This window comes from Budorcas taxicolor, chromosome 8 (genome assembly GCF_023091745.1).
Source record: "Budorcas taxicolor isolate Tak-1 chromosome 8, Takin1.1, whole genome shotgun sequence".
In the NCBI taxonomy this organism is placed as follows: Eukaryota; Metazoa; Chordata; class Mammalia; order Artiodactyla; family Bovidae; genus Budorcas; species Budorcas taxicolor.
The window spans coordinates 112,451,457-112,469,578 of record NC_068917.1 but is presented as its reverse complement, the minus strand read 5'-3'; positions in this window follow the sequence as shown (position 1 = coordinate 112,469,578).

Genomic DNA, 18,122 nt, shown 5'->3' with positions numbered 1-18,122 from the left:
TACAGAGCCCCTGTTTGAGTTTCCTGAGCCATACAGCAAATGATCACAGTAATTGTTTGGAGTTTGGTTAGATACATTAAAGTGTTAATCAGAAGAAATTTAAGTTCCCCCAGACCTGTGTAGTCCTGTGCTTCTAAGAATGAAACACTCAAAAAGTGAAATAGTTTAAGCTATTTTATCTTGGATGGCCTCCAGCAGAAATGGTCCTCCAGTGGGGCAGTTTGGTATGAGAGCCTTGTCCTTTCCTCTTCTCCCACCCAGCTACTCAAGCGTTTAAGTTGCCCTTTTTCTTGACCCATGACTCTCTTCTCCCTTCCCTAACCAGCTCAATCCCCTGCCCACCCACACCCACCCCCCAGCATTCTCCCAGGGATCTATCCCTCTGGCCCCATCCCCAAGAAGGAGGAGCCCTCTTGGACAGAGGTGGAGGCTGAACCCTGAGGCCCAATTGATTTTTGAGTAATTGATGCAAAGATGTTAATAAAGTAACCCAGTCCCTTCCAAGTATTATATTGGGTTTTTGACAGGCATCCTCAAGCATAAAAGAACTCACTGGGAAAGGAGGCCTTTAGGCTACCTTAATCACATGTGGCTATTTGCTCTATTTGACAAGTCCTTTTATTTAACAGTTTATGGAGCATCTACTATGTGCAAGAAGCTACTGTGCTAAGTACTGAGGTAACAATAGTGAGAAGTGAAGACTGAGCCTAACCTTCATGAAGTTTACAGTCTTAAGGGGAAAGAAAATACTCAAACAGTTATGGACTCTGGGGTGGTAATAATCATGGCACTCACTGTAAGTGGGACTTCAGAGAAACTCGAGGGGCAGAGGGCAGGCTGCCCTAACATATGCCTCAGTGACATATTGATTAATTTGAATTAAAGTTGCGTAAGAAACAGCCTGTGCAAGAGAGGCACTTTAACCCTTCTTTCTGTCTCCCTAAAAAGTGGGAAATAAACCTCCTAAATGAAAGGTGTCTTCCTTGTACTGGAAGTTAGACATCCTTACCACCAGAGACAGGAAATTCAGGAAAACAAGCCCTGTTACTTCTTCACTCATTTATTGCTGTTAAGTCGCTAACTCGTGTCTGACTCTTTGTGACCCCATGGACTGCAGCACACCAGGCTTCCCTGTCCTTCACTATCTCCTGGAGTTTGCTCAAGCTCATGTCCATTGATCCGGTAATGCCATCCAACCATCTCATCCTCTGCCAACCCCTTCTCCCACTAATTTATTGTCTGAGTTCAAACTCTGCTTAGATTGATTCTCCACTAATTAATCATCCAAAGCCTAAATTTCTTTGTCCTGTTAATTCCTCACGGATTTGTTTTATTGTCTAAAAAGTATAAAAGCTGCCTGCTTTGACCACTTCTTAGGCTCCATTTTTGATGCCTCCACACACATGAATTAAATTTGTCCCTTTTCACCTGTTAATCTGTCTTGTGTCAATTTTATTATTAGTCCAGCCACAGGAACTCAAGAGAGAAAGGGAGAAATTACCCCTCCCCTACAGTTCAAATGTATTAACTATCATTCTTATTTGGCCAAGTTGTAAGTGGTAACATTATTATTCTTATCTTACAAGAGGGGTGACCCAGCCTCCTCTAGTTACTTAAAATTGAATCTTGGGAAGCATGTAATACATATTTGTATTAAAAACAAAATTCTCATGCAGATGAATTGTGAGCATATGGTATTTAAGTCTTCAGTGAGGAAAACAGATCTTTTTGGTTCCTTGGTTAATCAGTTGATTTTCACTTTGACATGTGCCAATCTACCAGGTGTGTGGTGGGCTTAAATGTGACAATAACATTATTAATAAGATCTCAAGCTCCTGGAAAGATCCTGGCTCTACTACTAAGTTCTTAAAAATATCAGTTCCATTCAATCTAGCCAACTCCTCCACCCTCCTACCCTGAAATTGGTACCCTAACTGTTTTCACTTACTAGTTGCTCTTCGGTCGGAACAACTTACGGAATTGAGAATGTCCATATCAGTAGTGGTCCTTGGACCAGCAGCATCTGGGATTTTGTTTAAAATGTAGATGTCAGGGTTCTCCCCTAGACCTACTAAATCGAGACCTCTGCTCTGTGTTGGGGGTTTTAAGCAACTCTAATGATGTAATCAGCTTTTCCTCTTGGCTGCACTGGGTCCTGGCTGAGGCCTGTGTGCTCTCTCTAGTTGCAGCGACCAGGGGCTGCCGTCTGCTGCAGGGCACGGGCTTCTCGGTGCGGTGGCCTCTCTGCTTGCGGAGCACAGGGCTCCATGGCACGTGGGTTTCAGTCGTTGTGGCACGGGGCTTAGCAGCCCCTCAGCAGTCTTCCCAGACCAGGGGCTGAACAGTGTCCCCTGCAGGCAGGGGGTTCACTGGCAGGTGGGTTCTTAACCGTGAGCCCGCAGAGGAAGTCCTCTGCTATCACAAGCCTTCCAGGTTGTTCTGATGCAGGTTTGAGTTAAACAAACTCAGACTTGTATTAAGAAGAAGCCGATCCGTTCTTAAAAGAGATCTTCTCATCCCTCCCATCTCGCATCTCAGCTACTTTGATCCTTTAAAAATCAAGAGCTTTTTTTTTTTTTTTTTGGCAATTGCATTCCTGTGCCTTCCAAAAGATAACAGAAGGTTTCTGGGTCATGAAGGTTGCTTCTCCATAATCACATTGAAGGGAAATGTTCATGGAATTCTGAGTCGCCACTCAACCCTTGGTTCTTTCTGTCCTTCAGTCTGTCAAGAAGACATTCATCATTCAGATGATGACCGCATGTGTTTTCATTAGCTCTCCTGGCTTCACAAAAATACGAGTTATGGTTCTAATACTACTACACGCTTGGCTTGGGATGGTGGTTGACAGGGAGAGGAGCAGGTGTGGTGGCACCATTTTGCTATTCAGCCAAATTTTGTGTTGCTCCTCAAGCTTCTCCACGTTCTTCAGCTACGTTTTACTGGAAGTATCTGCCTCATCCCACAAAGACATCTAAGCATTGTCTTGATTACCATGAGGCCCCAAGCTTCTACCATGATGTCAGACACATAATAGATACTCAGGGAATACTTGTGAATAAATGGACTACACTATATATATATATTTTTAACTGTGAGTTTTGAGAAAAGACTAGTAGAATACCAAGAAGCAGCTAAATTGTTTTGAGAAGAAAGGGATTCATCCCTAGTAGCTGACCTCTTAAGATAAGTCAACCACTTTTAATAAATTCAGTAGATGCCTATCACCCAAATAAAATACCAGCTCCTGAACAGAAATGTCAGCATAGAATATCATTTGCTGAACGTTGATTTATATAACTTATTGTACCTGTATTCTGATAAGGTGGAATGTTATCATAAGTAAGAATTTAGCAAGGAATTGCAGATTCCATTATCATAAAAACATGTTTCCTTAGGTTCTCTAAGAGCAAAATAATTTAGCAAGTATAATCTGTCATACTTTAGAAATAGGAAACAAGTGGTAGGAATAAATAGGAACTTTCCTAGCTTGGGAGGTAAAAGAAGGCATCTGCCACCACGTGTACACACATCCACCCACCCACCCACCCACACACACACACACCCTTTTCTAAAGAAGGGATGGTTGGCAGGAATGGTATTGTTGAACAGTCTAGAAATCATACACATTCACAGTGGTATCGCCAGCTGTGATGCCATCAAGCCTTTCCAGCTAGTGAGATGCCAAGATTTTTGAGACCCGCTGCAGGAAGTCCTCATGGGATGGGAGGGGTTAGGACATGAAGTCAGATGGGCTCCTGGGTGAGTAAATGTAAGAAAATGAGATTAGAAAAAGTGCTTCAAGGGATGCTCTTGAGATGATGGGCTCACTCCGGAGCTAGAACAGAGCTGATCAGCATGGTTTCAGAGTGTTCTTGGGAGCACCTTAACCTCCCTGAGGTGATCTGCAGCAGAAGGCTTTCTGGTTGATTAAACTTGGGAATCTCTTCCCGCATTGGGATGCACATGTGCTTAATATGTGCATATGCTTGATAAAGGCTCATGAATAGTCCCACAGTAAAGAGTCTTGTTTACCAAGTGATTTTCAAATGGAATTTGTATTAGTGAAACCTTTTGCTTATATATCAACCTGTTAACACGCTGCAGAACTAGTAGCCCACCAGATACACTTGGGGAAACAAACTATATCCTTGAGTCACAGATCTAAGTTAATATCCTCGGTAAAAGACCACTTGTACTGGAAAAGCTGCAACCTTGCTGATTCATCTGTTTGTATACTTCGTGTGCAGAGACCTCGGAGAGTCAGGGCCGGGCCTGTATCAGCTTTATGTTGGGAATTTCAGCAGGGATCTCACAGTGCTTGATTGACAGTAGATCCTCAATACAGCTTGATATGCATTCGGTAAGTGTTGGTCAAGATACAGATCTATCCCCCGGTGTTTCCCTTTGCACCGGGGCCTGGTATATCTCTGGAATTCTGGCTTCTGCTCCTTGAAATGATAGTAAGATGGATTTATTTTATTTTAGAGAACAGGTTTGAAATGGCCAAAGGGAAGGAAGGCATTAATTACATCTTCTGGAGGAAAAACAACACTTGGTTTCAGAAAGATGAAAATTGACAGAGAATAAAGATCAGTAGATTTGGGGGACACTGAGCACCTGGTCTGTCGAGGCACTGGGAGGCAAATCTCGATGAATGAATGAGTTCCTTGGTTCTGCATCGTGCATTGTGCCTTGTGTCTCTAAGGTTGTCAAGGTGAACAGACACCCACGCTCCAAATCTTGTATCATGTTACCTGCATAAATTTGCTTGCAACCAAAGCTTTGATGTAAAAGAAAAACTAATCAGAGCTGCCATAATTTTTAATATAGATATTGACATTATATCCTCAATAATTAGAGCGGGAAGAAAGGAGATTTGCTCTGAAAACTTCATAGTAGATAATGAGGGGGATTTGGGGAAAGGTTTCTCAGTTCTTTGAGTTATTTCAGAGAGAACTTACATATTACCTTTTATTTGTGGGCCCATCAAGAATCCCACAATGAAGAAAACATGAAACAAGGCTGATGCTCCTCTGATTTATTCATCTTACAGTAGAAGCAATTATCATGTCACACCCTCATTAGAAGTTCCTATTACCCACAAACGGAAGGCATATAAGACCCTTGACTTAATTCCCGGAATCATCTCTTGATACCATCCTCTTCTTTTTGCAACTGTCTTTGCTTATTTTGCATTCAAGACCCATTGAAAAAATCCCATCTCTGCCTTGACATGGTGTAAGCTTTGCCTGGAAAGCCCATCTGGTTACCTTCTCCTCGGTCTTCAAGACTTGGCTCAAGTGTCCGCTGCTCTGAGAAACTATACGTGACCTTTTCAGCCAGAGGGAATTTTTTTTTTTTTCCTCATCCGTCCTACAAAACTCTTCACATTTATCTTTATTCTGACATCATCTCAAACACTGACCAACAGAATGGTCACCAACCCTTCATCTGGGTTAGGGTCTCGAAGGGCCCGTGGGTCTGTGAAGTCTGAGGGGGTTTAGAGAGTCCAGGTTTGACAAGGGCCATGAGGAGGTTAGTGCTTCCTCATGGGCTCAGGAAAGCAGATATTTACAAAAGGGCTCAGACCCTTTTTAATATTTTATCAACCCGTGTGGTCATACCAGTGCCCACCAGCTCGATATTAGTTCTGCCACTATTGTTTCTCATTACATAGATTTGGAGTTATTTACTTGTCTGACTTACCCATTAGACTGAAAATTCTTCCAGGACAGAGACCTTGGGTCTTGTTTATCTTTCTGTCTGCAGAGCCTAGCATGGCGCCTGGCATGGAGCAGGCCTATTGATTTCTGGGAAGAACTTACAGGCTGTCCCTAATGAATCAAGATGAAAGCATTTCCCTCCATCTCCAAGGTGGAGCCCTGAATTGGATTGGTCATATGTAAATTTACCTATTGAGCTGTTTCAGATTTTTGTTTTCCTTCATTTTACTTTGAGTGGGCATTTTTTTCCTACTATGCTTTTTTTTTAAAAATAAGTGACTATGGTTGTAGCTCACTGTTTCATTTCTTTCTTCCCAGAATATACTGCAGGCTACTCCCATAGTCTTGGGAGGGGTGAGCCAGATCAACTTTTCTTCACCTCTTAGTGGTAAGATTCAGGGATTGGCTTTGGTTGTTATAGGTGTTTATACAGACAGAGCAGACCCCATAGTTGCCTTTAACTTAAAACTATTTAGAACAAACAAGATGAGGAAAAAGAAATCAGTTCAGTTCAGTTCAGTTCAGTCGCTCAGTTGTGTCTGACTCTGCGACCCCGTGAGTCGCAGCACGCCAGGCCTCCCTGTCCATCACCATCTCCTGGAGTTCACTCAGACTCACATCCATTGAGTCGGTGATGCCATCCAGCCATCTCATCCTTTGTTGTCCCCTTTTCCTCCTGCCCCCAATCCCTCCCAGCATCAGAGTCTTATCCAGTGAGTCAATTCTTCGCATGAGGTGTCCGAAGTACTGGAGTTTCAGCTTTAGCCTCATTCCTTCCAAAGAACACCCAGGGCTGAACTCCTTCAGAATGGACTGGTTGGATCTCCTTGCAGTCCAAGGGACTCTCAAGAGTCTTCTCCAACACCACAGTTCAAAAGAATCAATTCTTCGGTGCTCGGCTTTCTTCACGGTCCAACTCTCACATCCATACATGACCACTGGAAAAAGACGCTTACTCCTTGGAAGAAAAGTTATGACCAACCTAGATAGTGTATTGAAAAGCAGAGACATTACTTTGCCGGCTAAGGTCCATCTAGTCAAGGCTATGTTTATTCCAGTGGTCATGTATGCATGTGAGACTTGGACTATAAAGAAAGCTGAGTGCCGAAGAATTGACGATTTTGACCTGTGGTATTGGAGAAGACTGTTGAGAGTCCTTGGACTGCAAGGAGATCCAAGCAGTCCATTCTAAAGGAGATCAGCCCTGGGTGTTCTTTGGAAGGAATGATGCTAAAGCTGAAACTCCAGTACGTTGGCCACCTCATGTGAAGAGTTGACTCATTGGAAAAGACTCTGATGCTGAGAGGGATTGGGGGCAGGAGGAAAAGGGGATGACAGAGGATGAGATGGCTGGATGGCATCACCGATTCGATGGACGAGAGTTTGAGTGAACTCCGGGAGATGGTGATGGACAGGGAGGCCTGGTGTGCTGCGATTCATGGGGTTGCAAAGAGTCGGACACAACTGAGTGACTGAACTGAACTGACTAGACGGACTTTAGTTAGCAAAGTAATGTCTCTCCTTTTCAATATGCTATCTAGGTTGGTCATAACTTTCCTTCCAAGGAGTAAGCGTCTTTTAATTTCATGACTGCAATCACCATCTGCAGTGATTTTGGAGCCCCCCAAAATAACGTCTGACACTTCCCACTGTTTCCCCATCTATTCCCCATGAAGTGATGCGACCAGATGCCATGATCTTCGTTTTCTGAATGTTGAGCTTTAAGCCAACTTTTTCACTCTCCTCTTTCACTTTCATCAAGAGGCTTTTAGTTCCTCTTCACTTTCTGCCATAAGGGTGGTGTCATCTGCATATCTGAGGTTATTGATATTTCTCCTGGCAATCTTGATTCCAGCTTGTGCTTCTTCCAGCCCAGCATTTCTCATGATGTGACTGGGCCCAGATTGCTAGACTTTTCAACATTGGGGTTTGGGGCTAAATCCAGAGCTAATAATAGTGTCACTTTGTTTCATGCTTTGTCAGGCACTTAGTGATGAGACCCCATGGACCATAGCCTGCCAGGCTCCTCTGTCCAGGGAATTCTTCAGGCCACAGTATGGAGTGGGCTGCCATTGCCTTCACCAGGGGATCTTCCCAACCCAAGGACCAAACCTGGATCTCCTGCATTGCAGGCACATTATTTACCATCTCCGCCTGCAGTGCACGAGACCCTGGTTCAATTCCTGGGTTGGGAAGATCAGCTGGAAAAGGGACAGGTTACCCACTCCAGTATTCTTGGGCTTCCCTGGTGGCCCAGCTGGTAAAGAATCTGCCTGCAATGTGGGAGACCTGGGTTTGATCCCTGGGTGGGAAGGTCCCTTGGAGAAGGGAACAGCTACCCACTCCAGTATTCTGGCCTGGAGAATTCCATGGACTATATAGACCATGGGGTGGCAAAGAGTTGGACATGACTGAGTGACTTTCACTTTCACTTTAATGATGAGAGATTTGCGGCACTATTTGAAGATTCCCAAGCTCTGCAATCAACATTCCAGTTTAATACTGGCTGAATAGCACCCAAATCTCATGCGAGTTTCTAACACAGATTATTGAAGAAAGAAAAGAAGGAAGAAAGGACAGCTGAAAGGAAGGAAGGATGACAGGCAGAAGAAGAAGGCTCTCTGTCCATCATCAGTGAGCTAATGAACAGGCTGGAATAATGGTGGTGGGGGAGTGCGGGCTGAGAGTGTTCTAACAGATACTAAGCTAGGTCTGATTTTGGAAAACACTGAAATCTGCAGTAGGGGAAATATATAAATATTCTCAGAGCCAGAACTTTGGTATTCCTCTCAGAATCTAGGTGCTTTTAGTTCTGTTACAAGGCAGTGTTTCTTTCACAATATTTTCAGCATCATAGCCCTTGGCTAACATTGACTGATCCAGATATCTCATTTTTGCGTTGGCAGTGCGTCCTCTCCCATGCAGACCTGACAGTGGGGCTACTGAAGGGAGATTGAGAAGCAAACCCAGTCCTGTGGAGACTGGCTAACCTGTTTGCTTTGCAGGGTTGGCTATGGGGCATGGGAATGCCACACTTCCCTGGAGTTTCCAATGGGCAGGAATCACTTTTTCAGTCATTAATAATGGAGACAAAGGGGAAAGAATCCAGGTATCTGACAGTGCATAGATGGGAAAGTTGGAAGCTGGATTTGTATTTAAAGTTTCATGTTTAGTAGGGAAAGTAGCCAGGCACACACATAATTCAAGGTAAGAAGAGTTACAGTTCATAATGTAAATCCAAATAATGTACAAAGGTGGCTCAGAGAAGGAGAGGTAGGGTCTCACATTTCTGAAGGGCGGGACGTGAGATTAAGGATGGACTTAAGAGTACAAGCATTGTAATTGGACTTAGAAGAATGGAAGGAATTCCAATGATTGACAGTTGGTGAAAAGAGCGTTCTAGGTGGAGAATGAACTAATGCATGAAGTTTGGAAAGTATAAAATGTGAAAACGTTCATAATGACGACTTTGCTTTGTGCCTACAATACATGTTGAAGTGAGCAGCTATTCTGAATGGCTTACTCTCAGGGGAGTGAATAGGTAAGAACTGCATCTTAGTCTGTATCTTAAGTGTTCCCAAGTTGTGAATCTGGAAACCAAAATGAATCTAAGGTTATGACTTGTAATTATCAGGTGATTCAGTATTCATATGTTCCATCTATCTATCTCTTTTTTATTATGGTTTACTATAGGATATTGACTAGGGTTTCCAGAAGGACCTTGTTGTTTATCCATCATATATATAACCGTTTGCCTCTGCTAACCCCAGATTCCCTGCTCATCCATCCCCCGCCCTCTCCCGCTGGGCAACCGCAAGACTGTTCTGTGCACCTTAGTCTGTTTCTGTTTCATAGGTCAGTTCATTTGTGCTATATTTTAGATCCCGCCTGTGATACAGCGTTTGTCCTTTCTTTCTGACTTCAGTTAGTGTGACATGTCTAGGCCCATCTGTGTTGCTGCAGATAGCCTTATTTCATTCTTTCTGGCTGAGTACTAGTCCATTGTATGTGTCTTCCTTATTGAATACTGATATATATTTCCACGTCTTGACTGTCGTGAATAGTGCTGTTGTGAATATTGGGGTGCATGTATCTTTACAGTTTTTCCTGCTTATATGCCCAGGAGTGGGGTTGTTGCATCACATGGTAACTCTTATTTTTATTAATAGTTTTTGAGGAAACTTTGAGTTCCTTTTGAGGAACTGTTTTTTCACAGTGGCTTCACAAATGTATATTCCCAACAGCGGTGTAGGATGGTTTCTGTGAGGAGATTCAAGATTTATACATCTATCTATCTTTATCTCTCTGTCTGTCTATCTATCTATCTTTCTACCTATCTATCCATCCAAGAAGGAGAGGTATTGTGTCACAACACAGGGCTGTGGGATACTGAGAATAGGGGCTGGCTGTTGCAGTGTAGCAAAAACAGGAGTGATTTTTAGCAGATTCATCTTTAAATCTCAGCTCGCTTTAACTTCATAAGGTTTGTTTTCTTCATTAGTAGATAAAGATTAAATTTTTTTCAGGATTATTTTGAGAATTTTGGCATATATTAGAGGATGACACCTGGAACATAATAGGTAATTGATATGTTTGTTTTTCTTCATCCTAGTCTAAACATCAGATGCTTAAATCTTATAGATCAGAAATCTCAGCATTAGTACGAGTTACACAACAATCATTTACCATCCAATTTGTTCCATCCATTCTTGGCAAACTAACTGAAGGCAAAGTGGGCATTGAGTTCAGTTCTTCAGAGACTCAAGATACTCCATGAGCAGCCTGCCTAAGGGAAGATAGGGTTCCTGGATGTAAGTAAACTCCTGGGAAATGGAGGCATGGAAAATCCCTTGGTTCTGCCTATTTCAACAAGACTGAGTAGTCTTTATAGATACGGTCATATATCTTTAGATATAACCAAACCTAAACAGGAGCCCTGCTTAGGAGCCCACGGATTTATAATTAACTTGTCTAGGGCCCTTTTAGCTTTATTCAAACCGTCTTTGACTGAAAGACTCCACTTTCTCCCTCTTTCAGGTCCAGATGTGAGACCTTTTAGCTTTTAACCAATGAAGACCCAAATGCCTCTTTCCTCAATTACTGTAATGAGACTTTTGGCTCCTGCTTTATGACAAGTAAATGAATTTGCCATTTTGGTGACTGGTTGCTCCAGGGAATGATCTGAAGACATGTGTAGCAATCCCTCTAACATGCTAGGTCATTACAGACAGTTGTCCAGGGGCTTCCCTGGTGGCTTAGTGGTAAAGAATCTGCCTGCCAGTGCGGGAGACACAGGTTTGGTTTCTGGTCCCAGAAGGTCCCGTATGTGCCGCAGCTGCTGAGCTGCGCTCTAGAGCCCACGAACCACAACTTCTGAAGCCCAACCGCTTCAACAAGAGAAGCCGCTGCAGTGAGCAGCCCAGACGCTGCAGCCAGAGAATGGCCTCCACTCACTGTAGCTGAGGAGAATCCCACGCGGCAGCAAGGACCCAGCCCAGCCCAAAGCAAGCACACAAATAAATAAAATTATAGAAAAATAAAAACAGTTGTCCAGCTATGACATTAGTTACTGACTAATATTGCAACAGGAAAATCATTATGTTACAAAAGAAAGGGAAATAGCGTTTATGCTCTGGGCCCGTTTTACTGAGAGCTCTAAACATGGAAGGTGTGGAATTATTGGTGCTTGGCGAGCAAAATGCTCGTTCAAATGCTCACGCGATTTTGAGAGGACTAACTGGTCATCTCCAAGAGTGGTCTTCTGGAATCTCAGAAGGCTGTGTGCTCGTGTGCAGACACTTGTAAAACACCCATCGCATTCTGCCCTGCCCTGGAGCTGGGTCTTGGCATTGAGTTCAGTCCCCAGGTTCTTTGAGAGCTGGAGCGTTTCTGTCATTCTCTGCACCACTACCAAATCGCGTGTCTCTCTGTGGTGCGCTATGAAAAGCTCTTTCGTCAAGTTGCTAATTCGCGGATTTGTTGTGACAAACAGGTTTCTGCGTGGATTTCCATGAGAGCGTTCAAAAAGGAGTAAGAAATAGCCTTGTGGGACCAGGCAGGCTTTTCCTAAGGCTTAACATTTGAGCTGGGCTTCGACAGGAAGCGGGAACAAAGTGCCTGGGAAAGAAGACTAAGGGGCAGTTGAGTAACAGAAATAGAATTAATCCATCCAAGAGATAGTTGCAATAATGTGAAAGCCTTACATTAGAAAAAATGCAAGAGCCGTGAGGGCACACAGCCAAGAGACTTAATCTAGCCTTGGTTATGAAGGAAGGTCTCCCTGTGAAGAATTAAATCAGGCGAGTGGTGGTAAGAGAGTGTGACTGCAGGCAGAAGGACCAGGAAGTGGAGATCCAGCGGTGAGAGAGAATTTATCTTGCTAGGGAGAGTGATATTCTGTCGGCAAGGCTGGAGTATGCCATGGAAGGAAGCAGATGATGCGGGATGAGCTGGGAGCCGTAGCTGAATGATGGGGCGTGAAAGGTCATGCAAGTCATATCAAATCATTGAGATTTTTGTCTTAAGGCAGTGACATATCACTGAAGAATTTTAGGCGAGAGAGACGGCATGATTGCTTACACAATTAAGAAAAGTACTCAGGTAGCTGTAAGGACAATGGGTTAGACTGGGGACTGGTTGGCCAGTTAAGAAAGCCTCTGAGTAATCCTGGGAGGTGACTGACGATGATCTGGAATAGATGCTAACAGTGGGATGGAGAGACGTGAAATATGGAGGTGGGAGCAACAGAACTTGTGTGCATATGAAAGAGAAGAGCCTGCTGTGTGTGGAGAATGTCAAACGGCTCATTATAGATTGAGTACAGGGCGCACGCATGTGTGCGAGGAGAGATGAGCTCGAAAAGGCGAGTCGGAATCAGATTGAAAAAGGCCTTGACTGTCCTGAGGAGTTTGGCCTTATCATCAGGATTTACGAGCTCTGCTCTCTAACTTCCCATGTCTTGGTAACCTAAACTGTTCTAAACATCTATTATAGGATTCCAATTTCATTAGCATTTTAACACATTACCACATTTTCACCCTTGAGCGGCCAAGCATGGTTATATCTTCATATTGGAGAGTAAGTCATAATCAGACAGTCCAATACTTTCCACTCCATGAGGTTATTTTTTCGACGTTTCCCATTGTGTAATCACCAGCTATCTGCTCAGTTCATGTTGAGGTCTCACTTACTCGCACTGGCAATTTCCATATTGTATCATCGCACACAACAGAGCACTCAGCGTGGGATTATGGAGCGTCGGAGCTGGAGGTGATGGCTGAGAACAATCTAGTTCAGTCTCTCCATTTTACGGCTGGAGCTCAGGTGGGTAGAATGATTGGTCCAGGCAAACACAACTATTTTCAGCCCAGAAAAGACTCACTTGAGTCTTTTTTCCAGCCACGATTCCTGGAAACAGCAATGCCATGCATGCTAGGTCTCACCTGGGGCAGCTGTCCGCCCCTTCCTCAGTCATCTCGGACCAGGGAATAATTCTGGCTGAATTCCTGTGGGCAGTTCTCTTCCACTCTACTTTGTTTCCACTTTTCTGCTCAAAATACTTAGCTTGCAAGCTGTGCTCTATTTTCTTGCGATGGAGGAATTTTAAATGGGCGATTGAGCCCATCTGGGGAAGTATGGGAAAAACTGTTGAAGAATAACAATTATCATTAACGTTTAGTGGGGCACTAAATGTTCCAGTCACTGACTTAGCTGCTTTTAGCTTTTATTAACATATATGATTCTTACAACAACCCTATAATGTAGGTACTAGTCATATTATTTACTCACTTTACAGATATGGAAACTGAGGCGCTATCAGCTGGCCCATGTCAGATTGGGACTAAGTGGTGGTCTAGGATTTGCAGCCAGATGTTTGGACACTGGAGCCTTAACCACTGCATGGTCGCGCTCTTACCTGTTATGCTGCAGAGCGTTCGGACTGAAGGAAACGCTAACCCGAAGTGCCGCTGCCATCTCATCATACATTTTTAGGAACATTTGTCAGTTTGTTGACTTTTGAAGCTCATTAGGGTAATGTCTATTATTCACAGTGTTTCCATCATTGGAACAGTCTTCTTTACCTCTGTGGGCCCGCAGTCATAAACGGGAGGTTTTACTAAGCTGGGGTTGGGCTGGCTGTGCCTATGTCATATACAAGCCAAGACGATGAGGACCGTCTGCAGTGAAGGACGCAGTTAAGCTGGCCCCAAGCCATGACGTTGAGGAGAGCAGCGCCTGATTTCCGATGGCTTTCCACTCTGTGGGCTCGCTCGTTGTGAGGCCCAGTCGAATGTCTCTTTGTAGCTTCTGCTGCCTGTTGCCTCTGTTTTCTAAAAAGGTTCACCAGCTCATCTGAAACATGCCCAATTCTAAACAGTAGGGTTTTGTGGGACAGAATTGGCAGCGAGAGCCCTCTGCAGTGGATTAGGGAAGGGGCCATTTCTCTGATAAGGCACTTTGGACTGGGGATGTCCCGTGGTGACTGTCCCCCTCATATGAGAGCAGAAATGGAAGAGCACTGACATTTAGCTTACTGCCAGCTGCTGCTAGAAATACAGATATGGATGATTTATCTACAAATAACAATAAAAAGACAGACCTCCCTCCTCAGGCCGTACTCTGAACACGGGGGAGATTGATAATAATATCCATCAGTTATTCTTTATAGTAGTATTTTAAGTGTTTTTTATTAAATCACTTCCTCTTTCTCATGATAACCTTGTGATATAGACAGGTGGCATTTTTGTTTTCCACACGAAGAAACCAAGGTTCAAAGAGGTAATTATTCAAGTCATGAAAATATTGAGGATAATAAATGCTACCCTAAGAAGCTTCAAAACTCAACAAATTGGTAGATGATGCCAATAGTAATATAACCGTGTGGTGACATCGCTATTTCAGTTTTAGCTGCATTGGTTTGTGAGAACCAGTAGCACAGAACATTCTGTCCATGCTTAATTTGTGAAGATAATCATTTTTTAATATTATAATCTCTAGTTCTGATCTGCTTTTGCCTAGGGAAATGGAGTTAATAGATTAAAAGTAGATGCTTGATGAAGTCACATTATGCATGGTCTGGACACAGCTGCCAGAATTCCAAGCCACCTGGTAATTCGTTGCCTTCAATTCCATGTGCGTTGGGGGAAACAACAACAGCTGACACATGCAGGGTCTTTACTGCGTGCTGTGCACTCTTGTAGTGCTGTGTCTAATCATCTCACCCCTAAAGCCACACTCTCAAACTCCTCCCCTGCGTCATTCAGTATCCCTTACTACGGTCTCCTTGATAGCCACAGTTTCGTGTTGAAATGCTCCTTTCACTCTCCTGTTTCACCTAAAATATGTCTGTTGCCTGAGGGTGTTGTATCCTCCACAGCCTCATTGAGTTGTTGCTCAGCCACTCAGTTGTGTCCGACTCTTTGTGACCCCATGGACTGCAGTACACCAGGTTTCCCTGCCCTTCACCGTTTCCCGGAGTTTGCTCAAACTCGTGTCCTTTGAGTCAGTGATGCCATGCAACCAGCCTGTCCTCTGTCATCCCCTTCTCCTCCTGCCCTCAATCTTTCCCAGCATCAGGGTCTTTTCCAATGAGTTGACTCTTTGCATCAGGTGGCCAAAATATTGGAGCTTCAGCTTCAGCATCAGTCCTTCCAGTGAATATTCAGGGTTGATTTCCTTCAGGATTGACTGGCTTGAGCTCTTTGCAGCTCTTTGTCACATGTCACACTCTTCCAGAGCAGCTGTTGGAATAACTAGACTTCTTCCACCCATTGCTGCTCTCCTGCGTTTTGCAAAAGCTTGTTGCTGTTCAGTCTCTGAGTCACGTCCGACTCTTTGTGATCCCATGGATTGCAGGGTTCCAGGCTTCCCTATCTTTCACTCTCTCCCAGAGATTGCTCAGACTCATGTCCATTGAGTCGATGATGCCATCCAACCATCTCATCGTCTGTTTTCCCCTTCTTCTCCTGCCTTCCGTTTTTCCCAGCATCAGGGTCTTTTCCAATGAGTCAGCTCTTTGTATGCAGTTTATGTTCTTCGAAATACACTAATTGCTTCCTGTTTTCTCACTGTGGTTATCTACCAGTACTCTCATCACTGTCCAATTAGGTTCCTGGGTCATGGTTTCTCTCTAGACTGTGATCTATTCTCATTCCTGGAAATGAAAACATCCTAATGGCCAACTCATCCAGCATTCTAACCTCTCAACTTCTTGACATTAATTACCTCCAGTGAATTTTATTTCTGCTCCAGTTCAGCCACTTATTCCCGTGACTGCATCCTAGAGCCACATTACTTGAAACCACATCATTTTCAGAATAGCTGACACAGACGTGCACTCTCGAGTCTTCGTGTCTTTCAGTCCATGGATCCCGCCTCTGTGATGCTTCCTTAAGTTTGCTGATTTTTTTATACGGCTTGGATTCGGTGGGCCGTCATTCTAATGACCACATCACAAAAGCTCTGCGTGTCTTTGTTCCTCACCACCTCACCTTATCTGCTATCTAGATGAAACTAATCCAGAATTTCTCCTCAGTGCCTGGACACAGGCATCAGAACACATCTAGGGAAAACCAGGACCTCAGACTTCAAATGTACTTCTAACCCTGTGCCCCAGTCTTTGCTGTGATTTTCCAGACAGCTTGCTGCTTCAGATAAGGGGATAACTGCATTCACACTGCCCGCTCCTTGTGGGTGAGTCACCTTCCAGCCCGTCTAGTCTTCACTAATACCCGCTCCCTGCAGGTGAGTCACCTTCCAGCCCGTCTAGTCTTCACTAATACTGCATCAGTGAAGCCGAAAAAGCACCACATCTGTAAACCATCACTCCCGGTGCTTGACTTTCCCTTCCCTCCTGTTGCATCTGAGAAGGGCTTCTTTCCACATTAGGGGTCCCTTACTCAGTCTTCCCGGGATCCATCTCCACCCCTCACAAATGTACTCTGTCATTCCCTTTCTTCAGATAACTCTCCTGGATTCCACATCTCTCATAAGTTACCACCACACTTCTTGCCATATTCTCACAGCCAACTTCAAAAGCTGCTGTCTGCTCAACAATGACTTTATTTCAATCCCCGAGCATGCCTCAGTTTACTCCCATCAGGATTTTCCCCAACAATCCAAAGAAAATGCTCTTGTCAAGGTCAATTATAACCACCTCAATAATTTCAATATTAGGTCCAATGGCAGTTTTTCTACCCACATCTTATTAAATCTCTTAGCTTTAATCAAAGTTATTTTTCTTTCTTCCCAAGTCACTTTTAGTAATTCCTCTTCTCTCCCGCTGTTTTTTCTCGGCCTTCTTTGCATTTTCCTTCCGCTACCTGACCTCTAGGTGTGGGTGCAGCCCAGGCCCATTCTCCTTCTTTGTCTGCAAACTTCCACTAGAAGACCCTTTCTGTCTTCATTGCTTCGAATGCTGTGTGTGTGCTGACAACCTCTAAATGTCAGACTCTGGCACAGATTGCTCTTAGACCTCCAGATCTGTGTACCTGCTTACCTACTTGACGTCTCTTTTTTAACATGCCCCAAATCGCAAAGAATTGTGTTCTTTCTCTGCCCTTCCATCTCATTAAATGACACTGCCATTATTCAGTTGCTCAAAGCAACACCCTTAAAATTAAACTTGAGTCTTTGTTCTCTCTTTAACGTCCAAATGCTTATCAAAAGTTTTGTCATTCCTATTTATGAGAAGTGTTTCAGATCCATAGGCTCCTACCGATCTTTCTCTGTTCCACACTCTCCCAAAGGCGGCATCATCTCTCTCCTGAGCTACTGCAGTGGCCACTGAAAATGTGGCCTTCACTGAATCTCATGCTTTCAGCCAATCTCTTCCTCACAGAAGAGCCAGTGAACGCTTTAGACACATAAATCACACGAAGCCAGTCTTTTGCCTTTAATGTGCCCGTGGTTTCCCTGCACACTTAAAGCTCAGTGCCTTCTGAGCCTGCAGGTGCTATAATCTGGCCCCTGTTGACTTAGCCAGCATTATTCTCTGCCCTTTTCTTGCTTAAGGACCACAAAGGAAGAGTCGGGCCCCAGTGTGCATCCTGTTATTCCTCTTCTTAAACCTTGTCCATTTTCATTAGTATTTGTAAGTTATGGTTTTACATCGAGCGTGTGTTTGCGTCCTCCTCATGTACTTCTTTCACTCAGCTGTGAGTTCCGCGACTTCAGTGTGCGTGTCTGTTTTAGTCACTAGCACGTACCAGCAGGTGGACGGTGTGTCCTTATACATAACCACTGGATGGATGAGTGTTGATGGACAGTAATCACAAGGTATAGATCCATTGTAGATAAATGCCATATTTGGTTTAATGAATCAATATTTAGATTGTACCTTAAACTACATCTCAAGTGAATCGTGAGGTCTATGCGACATGTACTATATTAAACACA